The sequence below is a fragment of the Argopecten irradians genome, chromosome 1, assembly GCF_041381155.1.
Source record: "Argopecten irradians isolate NY chromosome 1, Ai_NY, whole genome shotgun sequence".
In the NCBI taxonomy this organism is placed as follows: domain Eukaryota; kingdom Metazoa; phylum Mollusca; class Bivalvia; order Pectinida; family Pectinidae; genus Argopecten; species Argopecten irradians.
Genome location: NC_091134.1, coordinates 23110331 through 23122456, shown reverse-complemented (window position 1 = coordinate 23122456; position 12126 = coordinate 23110331). Strand labels below are relative to the sequence as shown.

The 12126-nt window shown below is 34.3% G+C and overlaps 1 protein-coding gene across 8 annotated transcripts in view; it reads right to left on the bottom strand.

Annotated features, from left to right (window-relative positions):
- LOC138321293 (activated Cdc42 kinase-like) overlaps positions 1-12126 on the bottom strand; it is a 111244-nt gene that overhangs the window by 51477 nt on the left and 47641 nt on the right. For all 8 annotated transcript variants that reach the window (XR_011208310.1, XM_069264871.1, XM_069264917.1 and 5 more), the window contains one exon: positions 5475-5530. The gene's annotated coding sequence lies outside the window, so the exon portion shown is untranslated. The remainder of the gene's footprint in view (positions 1-5474; positions 5531-12126) is intronic.

Genomic DNA, 12126 nt, shown 5'->3' with positions numbered 1-12126 from the left:
TACAATAAGTAAAGGATAAGACTTTAATTAACATAAAGACAATCTCACCTGTAATTACTGGATACTTCAGGTAAAGTGTCCAAACACACAACAGAAATCTCGTCATTTAAAGTATAAAATCCAAAGATGGTGAATTATGGTCTACTTGAAGGTAATCCATATTTAGATATTCAAATAAATAAACTGCCTAATAAGCGGTAGTATCATCCCATACAGAAAACTAGGACATTGCAGGTTAGATATTTAAGCAGTATGAGAACAGTTTCATCCTTGACCTCTGTGTCACCTATATAGTAAGCTACCTAGTATATATACCAGTAGCCAGTTAACATTCCAGAGAGACCAATGAAAGTATAAATAAAATGTCATCTCACACCTGTTTTTGTGTATCAGCTACAGGTGGTGGTCAGAATTGACCACTACAGTTGTCGGGATGACCAGTCCTATTCACTACACCATCTTATAGTAATGATCGTAGTAAGGTATATGATACAGCCATTCATCATCTCACAATCGTACATCGGTTTCCAGAATGACGCTCATATCCTTTTTATGTGGTTCTGCGCAGTATAGATTATAGACTCCAATAGAATATAAGGCTCCTTAGCACGACATCAATCTGTCACTATATGTCTTATCGTCTTAAAGTACTGTTTCGGTCTTGTAATATCGTCTTAAGCACTGCCAGCAAGAAATATATATATTACGTGATTTCAAACTTTCCATGATTGCAAATCCATTGATAAAATCAGCTGCTGATTTTCATCTCTGCATGTGACGGAATATTTCAAATCAAATAAGATGAGAAAATGCTCAAGAAAAAGGTAAACATAACAGATGGTCAAAACTGAACCCTAAACATTTGTTTCCCTTTTTAACCTCTTTTTTTTTCAAAAACATTCCTGGCCTCTATTTAATTATAACACAAAAATTGTAAAAAAAACAGGACAGGGACCGGGACTTGGAGAACAATGAGTAAATCACCCGAGTATCCTCAGTATACAAGTGTCACCATATAGCCCCATACATCACCTTCACAAAGGAGCTCAACCACACCATACACAATAGCTATCAGTTTCAAACTCATTACTGACACCAGGGAAAATCTCATTCAGACTTAATACAAAATGTCTCATTCCACTGAATCCATGGATTAAAATCTAGCAAGGTAAAAACACCATATATCAATTACAATGAACATTTGAAATCCAACTTGAATTTCAAAACATGTCACTTAAAATATTTTCTAAAAATTTTTTTACTGTGCCTCATAGCTGCAAGGCAGCAATGATTTACTAACATGATCCAATTTTGTCAAAATTACCAAAGTTTTAAATCCAAAAAAATAACCAATTATATGGTTTCAGTATGCAGTACTTTTCTATAGATTATAGGTAAATAAAACCCCCAGTTCAACAAATATATCATGTCCACAGACATTTATCGCTAATTGGATTAATTACCATACACCATATGGTTTAAGGTTGTTATGAAGAGCTGCTGGGACATTCTTTAGACTAGCTATTTTGACTCAATGATAATGCAAAACATGGAATAAGCTTCATTGTATACTACAGAAAATAGTTGCTCCGAGTATGATGACAAACCCATCCCAAGCTATATTCTCTTTTCAAAACTAAATGCACTTAAATATAAATTTCTATAAAGAGGCATTATGGTCTGTATTTTAACCAGCGACCTCACAGCTATGTATATAGACAGAGAAAACTTGAGTCCTTGAAAACGTCCAGGTGATGTAAGATATATTTGATAGTAGACATAACACCTGATACCTGTGACTCACCTGTCCCTCATTATTACCTACCTGTGAGTCACCTGACCTACCTGTCCGTCTGCACATGCATCTCCTCATGCAGGAGAGCCCTTATACTGTCAGTGCATACCTACGTATGTCAACGTTTATCGTGATTTAAGGATGTTTTTTTACCTTTGTGTTAGCACAAGTTAAAGAGCTTTAATTCTTATCCTAACTGTTTTTGTATGTAGATTATATACTACCAGTTAGCCTACTATTGAAGGTTTTGTAAATATCAGCACTATACTTTTGGGAGACTTTTATTACCTTAATTCACTACCATTAGAATGAACTCCATGTTCAGTATGTTCCATAACTTTTGATGCACTTACCAAAATTTAGATTCAATATCCATATAATGTCAACAAGTTCATCCCTTTTGAGGTTGCATTCCACATGGGACTTGGCCTCAATTTGGAATCATTTAGCAAGGTATGGTATGATCTATAACAAAGTATGGAATGATCTATCAAACCTTACCTGGACTTTCTGTAGTCCTTAACAGTTCTTAACAGTTCTTTACACCAATTCTATATAAATCCATCCCAATGAACTAATGCCCCAATGCATAGTTACACCCCTTAGCTTTTTGAGAGGTGCTGACAATATGCCAACACTTCTACCTCCAATTTATTACACCATTAGGTGTCAATGTACTTACAATAGCTGCACAGAATGAATTTTTCAATAGATGCCGCTTAAATCAAACAGCATATAAAATATCTTTATTATCTGTCTAAAGGAGTTTCCAATTGGCATCAATTTTTCAGGCATCCACAGCGCTTTAATACCACAAATACGGTATTGCAAGCGTTTATTTTTGTCTCAAAGGAGAAAACCATGACACCATCACTCAGACATTAGCCAGTCAGAATACGAAATATTTTACTCACTGTGGACGAATAGCATTAACAATGTATTTGTCTACCTAAAACCTACAAATACATTTAGGCCCACAGCAACAAACACATTCAGCTGATTGACTCTGTCGGTAATATTAATTTACACACGAGCCTTGCAGCAAATAACTGCATGTCGGAAACAATTTTATAATAAATCATACGATACTGCTTTCCTTTTTAACAAAACACTGCAGGATGTCACAAATTAACCAATAAAACTACATAAACAGAGCTTTAATAATGCTCAACTTCAAGTCTTATTAATTTTAAATGAACCTGTGAAAGGTTTCTATTCAAGGCAATTCATACTCTGCAGATAATCTGTTCAACTGGGTTGATAAGTTGCAAAATCTTCCGCATAGCTGTCATGATCAGGAATATGCCACACAAACAATTTTTGAAAATCAAGATTAACATCATGAATATTACATGGAATTTAAGACAGGGTGAGAAATTTGTTGATGTGAAGGCCAAATAATTCAACATTAGTCAGGAAAAAACCTTAATAAGACTAAATCCGTCAATCATAGTAACATCTTGATTAAGGTGTCTTGATATTCTACCACTTGCCCTCCATCTCTGGGTCACAATGGCCAAGTGGTCAAAAATGATAAAACACACAAAGTTTTTTATGGTTAAGTCAATGTTTTGTTTAAATTCTGCATGATGCTATAGTTGATAAAACTTGAGTAATGATGTTTAATGACGTACGCATCAGCTACTACATATAGATGAGCTGTCTCTATATTGATGGCTATTCACAACATCTTCAAGTTAACAAACAAAACATTAATATTCTACCGTTGGGAAATCCAGAGAGAAGATATACATTATAATACAGATATTTAATTAAGTTGTGTCATCTGGATTTATATATGGCTCAGTTATAAGATAGGGATCTGTACACATGTAACTGAGTATATATATGGCTCAGTTAAAAGATAAGGATCTGTACACACGTAACTGAGTATAACACATACCTATAGTAACATATAAACATCTTCATCTTCATCCCAAGTAATATTTCTCACACCTTTCTATAGCTACCCCAGAAAAGTTTATTGCTTCATGATTAGAAGAAAGTCAGTCAGCCAGTGAACCAGGCATGATTTATTATAATAACAACAAAATGTTCAACATATGAATTACACTTATATACAACAAAGTATACCAAGTATGGTTAGCATATATTGTTTTCATTCAAACAATTCATGGTTAGATTTCACAATACAAATTATACCAGTTTAAGTACCTCACCCCGAATATGGTTAACAAATATCATACTTTTATCTTTTATTCGATGATCTTGAAGTTTTTCAATCTAATTATGAAGAAGGTTTCTTTGTAGAATGTTGTTAAGATTTTGTAACACTTGACAGGTAAGAATTTGATACCTTGGGTAGGAAAGGTAGATTGCAAAGGTATGTGACAGTGTTCCACATGAGTGATGCAACCTTCATCTGTCACCGACATTTTACGCCTGGGTGATTTCACATTTCTTCACCACTATTTTAGAGAAACATGAATGTATTCTTTTTTCAGAATTTTCACAAGCTAGGGAAATTCTGCAAGACTGCATGGATTCGTCCATAACAGGAAACATCTTCAAAGTCTAGAAACTCTTGAAATATTTCATAATCTGATCAATAATGATCAACAATAATCACTGCCAATTTTATCTTTTATTCGGGACATTTATCTAATTTTGGACTCCATATTTTACTTACTTCTAAAGTTATATCTATTGGAAATTACTTTCTACAACCAGTTCAAACTAAGTTGACAATGCTCTTAAATATATTTCCCAGATTAAACAATTATTAAGCATGGTTAGCTTTATGTAGAAATTCTTCTCCTGCTGCTATTAAATTCTGCTGTTGACAGGATAGAAAACTTGCTTTTCTTAGACCTACTTGTCTACTAGCAGAATTAGAGACCCTGCAACTTCAGCAATTAAGTTGCAGAAAAGCCATTTTAATCAATTTTGATCATTTTATGAATCTAACAAGTCAGTGAGCATCTCTGTGCTATTTCAGGTCAGATCTGCTGAACCACAAAAATCCTCCATAGCGTATTGATATTCATGTCACAGAAAACAAACCTAGAGTCAGATTTCTGTAAATTCCTGTGGTGTCCTCCTTTCTTTCATCGAAACCAAATATCAGAATATTTTATCATTAAAATGCTTCACTTTCTTGGCTTCCGGTCTTTTTTCAATTTACATCTAAAGAATTTCATGTCTCTTTTGTAGCAATATAAATTTGATGTATCTTTGTGTACTATGCAATACAAATCTGCACTGGCTTGATTTGTAACACATTAACAAAAATTGTCATCAAATTTCATCACACTTGTTGAAGAGTTTAAGTTGATTTAATAATTCCAAAGCTAAATATACATGCTCTGAATTGTAAAATGGCCATGTATGAGAAATGATAAGAAAGCAGAATATGATAGACGGGGAATCTGATGTGCTCTCTCAAAAGTATTTCTCTTGCATCTGCCATTACTGAGATAAATTATTCTGTAATGAAAATTGCAGAGTTATCTGCCCTTGCCGATAGGTATCGATTGTGATGTCATGTGTTTAAGAGAGCTAACGTCAAAAGTTTTCAGAGAAAATGATCTGTGTTTCTCTCACAAAATAATGTAGTCACAATCAATACCATTCCACAAGGGAAGTAACTCTAATATGCAGAGACAGAATAGACAGCAAGTTCAGGATAGTAGTAAGAATTTTATGTTGAATCCCTTACCTTTCTGAAGTTATTTTAATCCCAGGATCAGCATGATGGAAGATAAATCCTTAACTCTGCAAAATACAAAAAAAAAATCTCTGTAGCTTAAATAGGTTTTATAATGACAAACTGTATACCATTATAAAAGAGGTGTAAATGGTTTAAAATTGGTTTTATAGATCAGTTTACATGAGTTACATGTCTGCATGTTACAGGAATCTGCAATATACTCAGCATATGTCTCTTTGTGATAGAGTGGAAACCTGGTTCAATTTGAGTTCAGTTTCACGAGGAGATTTCTTATGTTTATGATTTAATACCATGGGAGAGCAAGATCCATTCATATACAAATAGTAAATAGAGAGAATGGAGAAGTTGGCAGCGGTTAACAGTTGGTGTACAAAAAGTTCCCTAGAGCTTTGCAAATACATTTAGATAAAGTTTTTAATTTCACAATAGAATTGCATCACAAACAGCCTACTGAAATAAGAAATCAAGTGCAGTTTGTTGTATTTATAGTTCCATGTTTGCATACATTAATTAAATCAAACTCTATTCCTCGCCCCATTAACAATTAATGACTTCAATAATAGAATAACGTAAATAAACCATGACGTTGATTCTCTGACATTTAAAATCTTGGTTATATAACTAATTCTGTTGTTGATGGAGTTGGATACTAGCCAATATTCCTGTCAGTACAATTATTACATCAACACTCTATTTACAATTCCTTGTATCCACTGAATCATAGGAACCATATTAATTGTAATTATTGTACGGTCATCTTAAAGGTTACACTTTGTTGTCCATAATAATAAAACATATATATGCACTTTTTGATGTGTGTCAGTTTATTTGAGTATCCAAGTCAATATATTATCCAGGAATGTTGTGATTTAAAAAAAGGAGATTTAGAAGTGAGACAAAGTTTAAAATTTAGTTTTAGCCACCTGTTTAACTGTTCAGATATTTGGAAGCATGCCTGTGTATCACAATAGCACTCTGTGGATTGTCATCCATAATCCAGAAATAAGAAGAAAATCATAATTCCGGTCTTTCACAATCTGTATAAACATTTACATAGCACTTCTATCTCCACAGAACAGTTAAGGAATGCTTATATTCATTAGGGCACTTATAATGGTAAATAAAGTTTATGTCAAGTCATCCTGTCACACAATCTGTTTTAAATGATCAAATTATAAAACCTGCTGTTCTGTATAACCATAAATCTATATCAGCATGTGTATCATAACAGTAATTATAAACTTATTAAGTTTATTCTGATTAGTGGATATTTACAGCCCTGTCAACAGATGAACCTTTGTTAAAAAGGAGTCGGAAACACTGCGATAAATTAGTTACCTAGTAATTGATTTTAAATGATAAATCATAAGTTTGATGAGGACTTATAATTATAACTACATGGGATATTTGCACTTTGAGATAAAAATAATCATCAGTAATATTTGATTCTGATAAATGTTGTAAATCTATGTCAACTACTAAAGATTCATATATTTCCATTATTGTCTGGGTGTCATATATTTTTCTTAAACAAAATGATATCGCCAACGTTTACTGGTATGTTTACTTCCTTGCCCAGGCCTGAACACTACTTACAATGAGCGAAGATTCAGAATATTTACCATAGTCTAATTATCAATACATCAGTCATAAATCAAAAACAGCCATCAAACTTGAGGATATCTACCACAGTCTAACTATCAATACAATAGTTATAAACTAATGACAGCCATCAAACTTGAGGATATTTACCACAGTCTAACTATCAATACATCAGTTATAAACTAATGACAGCCATCAAACTTGAGGATATTTACCACAGTCTAACTATCAATACATCAGTTATAAACTAATGACAGCCATCAAACTTGAGGATATTTACCACAGTCTACTCTAACCATTAATACATCAGTTTATAAACTAACTACAGTCATCAAACTTGAGGATATTTACCACAGTCTAACCATCAATACATCAGTTATAAACTAACTACAGTCATCAAACTTGAGGATATTTTTACCACACTGTCTATAGGAATCATTACATTAATTATTTACTAATTACAGCCATCAAACTTGTTGATATTTACCACAACGTCTAGGAATCATTACATTAATTATTTACTAATTACAGCCATCAAACTTGAGGATATTTACAGCCCATTATCTGAGCTACCATCTGTTACATAACAAGGTGTATACATGTGTGTTCACACATCCATTGGAGATAGAGACTGACTCAGCATCACTCCCTCCCACAGCTGGTGTTAATATCATACTGGGCGTGGCATTTTATCAGGGCAGGAGTCAAAGGACTCAAACAGTGTCAAAGTAAGAGGTAGAGAACTCACATGGTATGGGGCAAATGCATTAGATTGTCAAAGAAAGAACAAGGAGAGTATGTTCAAAAATTGTCAGAGCAAAAAAACTTAACATGGAATGGCAATGTGAACCATTGGCTCAACAACTCTTCAACAATTACTATTTCAATATTGTGATATGAATTCAAAGATTTTTATGGAAAGGTATAAAATACATGCAACTGTGAGATTAACTTATCTATCAACAGTTAACAGATCATTAAATTGAAAAAAAAACAAAACTTTATTTACATCCCCTATTCCTCAAATGCAGAGTAAGTCATTTGTGATGCAATATAATTATAAATCAATAATTGGAGCCCGTAGCTTATTTTTTTATTAAAGTGCTTGAAAGTGGAATTATATACCATGAACTCCAGGAGGCAGTTTATATTGGAAAACATGTACTGTTAGAGTTAAGACCAATAAATTAAGTTGTGTACTGGAAAACCAATTTTAAATTATACTGTTTATGTTGTGGGCTTTTTTGGAACACTAAAACCCATTGAAACTAATGAACAGTGACATGTGTTGGTTCCCTCATCGAAAGTTGTAAACATATACACAGATGTATTAAATCTGTAAAACCAGAGAATGACTGTCTGTGTTGTAACTAAAGAAGCCTTGTATCTGCAGTCATATTTCCTAACCCAGAGATTTTGTCAGATTCAATTAAGTTCACTGATACCAAATTACACAGCATACATAACAAGCCTTGAAACAGTCTGACAACTTTCGAGTGTGTTTATCTTGAAACAAGTTTTTGTCTGTTTCCAACACTTAATAATTTTTCACTAATAATTTATCCCACGAATAAAGCAGTTTATTCCAGTTCATGGAAGGGCTACCTCTTGGCCACTTGTATTCTTCATACCACAATCAATCACTACTAATCCAGTTCAGTATAATATCCAGTCACTGTTAATCCAGTTGCCATTATATTCAGTCACCATTCATCCAGTTGCCATAATATCCAGTCACCGTTAATCCAGTTGCCATAATATCCAGTCACCTTAAATCCAGTTGCCAAAATATCCAGTCACCTTTAATCCAGTTGCCATAATATTCAGTCACCGTTAATCCAGTTGCCATAATAATATCCGGTCACCGTTTAATCCAGTTACCAATATATTCAGTCACCGTTAATCCAGTTGCCATAATATCCAGCTACCGTTAATCCAGTTGCCATAATATCCAGTCACCTTTAATCCAGTTGCCATAATATCCAGTCACCTTTAATCCAGTTGCCATAATATTCAGTCACCGTTAATCCAGTTGCCATAATATCCAGTCACCTTTAATCCAGTTGCCATAATATCCAGTCACCGTTAATCCAGTTGCCAAAATATCCAGTCACCTTTAATCCAGTTGCCATAATATTCAGTCACCGTTAATCCAGTTGCCATAATATCCAGCTACCGTTAATCCAGTTGCCATAATATCCAGTCACCTTTAATCCAGTTGCCATAATATTCAGTCACCGTTAATCCAGTTGCCATAATATCCAGTCACCTTTAATCCAGTTGCCATAATATCCAGTCACCTTTAATCCAGTTGCCATAATATCCGGTCACTGTTAATCCAGTTGCCATTATATCCAGCCACCGTTAATCCAGGATATTATACTTGTAATATCCAGTTGTTTAACAACAAACTCATTGCATTACACTTTGTTTATAAAGATGACAAAACTCTCTCAAATCTCAAACATGCGTGGGCGAAAACAATTTGCCAACATTAAGATGTTTTCATATCATACAAATAAAATCTGCAATTTCTAAGGAAAGAAAAACTTCCTCTGGAAATCAGCTGTTTCTGAGAAATAAAATGAAGTCTATTCCTTGCTGTTAACTTTTATTTCATGGAATTTCATCTTGACCATTTAGAATTTTTAGAAGTTATTCTCTGAAGTCAACTTCTGCGATCAGTTATTTCATCTCCTACGATGACGTAAACATTCTTTAAAATGCTTGGATAAATAAGTCAAAGGTGGTACACATACTTCTTAGCATGTTAACAGACACAACCAAGCCTTGGGGAAAATTGAAGGATATGGTTTGGATTTGTAAAGAACCAGAGGCATTACACATGAATAAATCTATACATCGAGCTATATAAATTGGTTTCAAGTCTAAAGATTTCCTTCTTTAATTTGTCCCATGGGAACATTTCTCATGTTATTTATTGAATCATATAGTCATGTAAGCAAGTGGTGCTTAGAAACCTACAGGAGAAGCCCAGAGAACCACTGGCCTGGATTGTTGCATAGCTTATGATGAAGCAATTCCAGAATACACAACATTAACCATCTAGGATATGACCAACTAAGAAAAGTACAAGTCTTTCCTTAGCACTTTCCATTTGACTAGCTTTCAATTTCTAGAATATCAATTTCTAAATAAAAAATTATCACTAAAATTTGGATTGATCATTTTTGTCTCTATGACATTGTTTGAGATCCTAGAGTTCCAACTTGAGGAGATGATAATACCGCATTCAACCAAATAAGTGCCCCCATCCCTATAAGCGGCCCTCCCCTTTTTTTATGCTTCAATAAAAAAATTGTTGGTTTTCTTACTGATTTCTTTTGCAAATTGATTTATGGTTTACTTTGTAGAATGATTTTATTTGTAGAATGATTTATGAAAGACAAGTCCAAATTTGTTTCTATTAAGCAATCCCTGAGTTGCTTTAAGCACCCTGGGAACTTATTGGGTAGATTACAGTATGTGAAAAGAATTCAGCTGAGGAATTCCCATTACACAAACACCCTAGAGTCTGGTGGCCAGTTTAAATTTCGGTCAACGACTTCATTCAATAAACCTGGACTTGTCTGTTTTTTGGAATTGTAAGAGAGGCAGACTTCCCAGAAATAAATCATTGTCTTACATGGAAGCTAACCCTACTGGGCTACTGACAGGACAATAATCTGACACCTTAACCACTAAGCCACCAGAGCCTGGAGGTGGAGGACTCAGAGGTAGAATGTCAGACACCGTAACCATTCAGCCACCAGAGGCAAGAGGTTCTGAGGGCTTGTGATAGAATGTCACAACTCAAAGGTGGAGGACTAGTGGTAGAATGTCAGACACCTTAACCATTCAGCCACCAGAGGCAAGAGGTTCTGAGGGCTTGTGATAGAATTTCAGACATCTTAACCACTCACAACCCAAAGGTGGAGGACTAGTGGTAGAACGTCAGACATCTTAACCACTTGACTGGAGAATCGTTGGAAGTGTGTGAGACACCTAAATAACTAAGTTAACACAGCACTATAGATATCGGTAAATAATAACTTTTAATTAAAGACCTTCTGTGATCTATAAAATGGTAAAACGATAATTGAAATTTGATCAAGTTTCATGGAAAAGCTTTTCAGTCAAATGTTATTTCTCCATTGAAATATTTAAGTATCATGTTGTTTTAAAATGGATTTATAAGACCATTGACAGTTTTTCTAACAACAGTGTCACTTTACAAGGTAATTCTTTTTCTTTTCAGTCCCTATTTTCTTGATTAGCTAAGTTGACAAGCTAAAATGTGGTCTATTATCCAGAGAATACAAAATACCTATAGCTAGGCCAGCAGGTTGTATTCTTTACCAGAGATAGCAGTTAACAATAGCCCTCTAATTCATGGCTATCTGTTTTCTGGCCCATATACTCATTCACACATTCTGTCTAAGTGGGCCAAGCACTGGCCAAGTTTGGGAAGTAATTGACCCTGACCATATATGGTATAACAGGGATCAGTAGTTAGTCCATTCCTGGGTAGAAATTAACCATCACCAAAACTCTTGAGGTTATAGTACTTAATCTAATCCATTCCTTGTTGTAAATTAACCGAGACCATGCTGTTCATTCAGACACAAAGGTACATCCTACTACTGGTATTCCATTCAGCTGTAAATATCTAATCTTATGGCTTGAATGAGGTGGCAACAAGGAAATTACAACTAGCTACTTCAGATTTCACTCAAACAAAAGATACCTATACCAATTGTTGCCTTTGAACTTAAAAGTACTACAAGTTAATGGAATCTAAGAAACTAAGAACTTCTAGTATTGTAGTGTAACCAATGCAGAATAAAGACATGCAATTTCATACAGATACGTATTGACCATTGGTAGGAGTTTTTTCTTCAGGTACTCCAGCATTGCTCTGTCACCCATACCATGCAATGTACATGTCCATGGCTGTCAATCGGGTAACTCTAATGTAACCTGTACCGGGCCTGTGTTGAGAAAGGAGGAGGGAAGAAGTCTCAGGTAGAGATTTTAA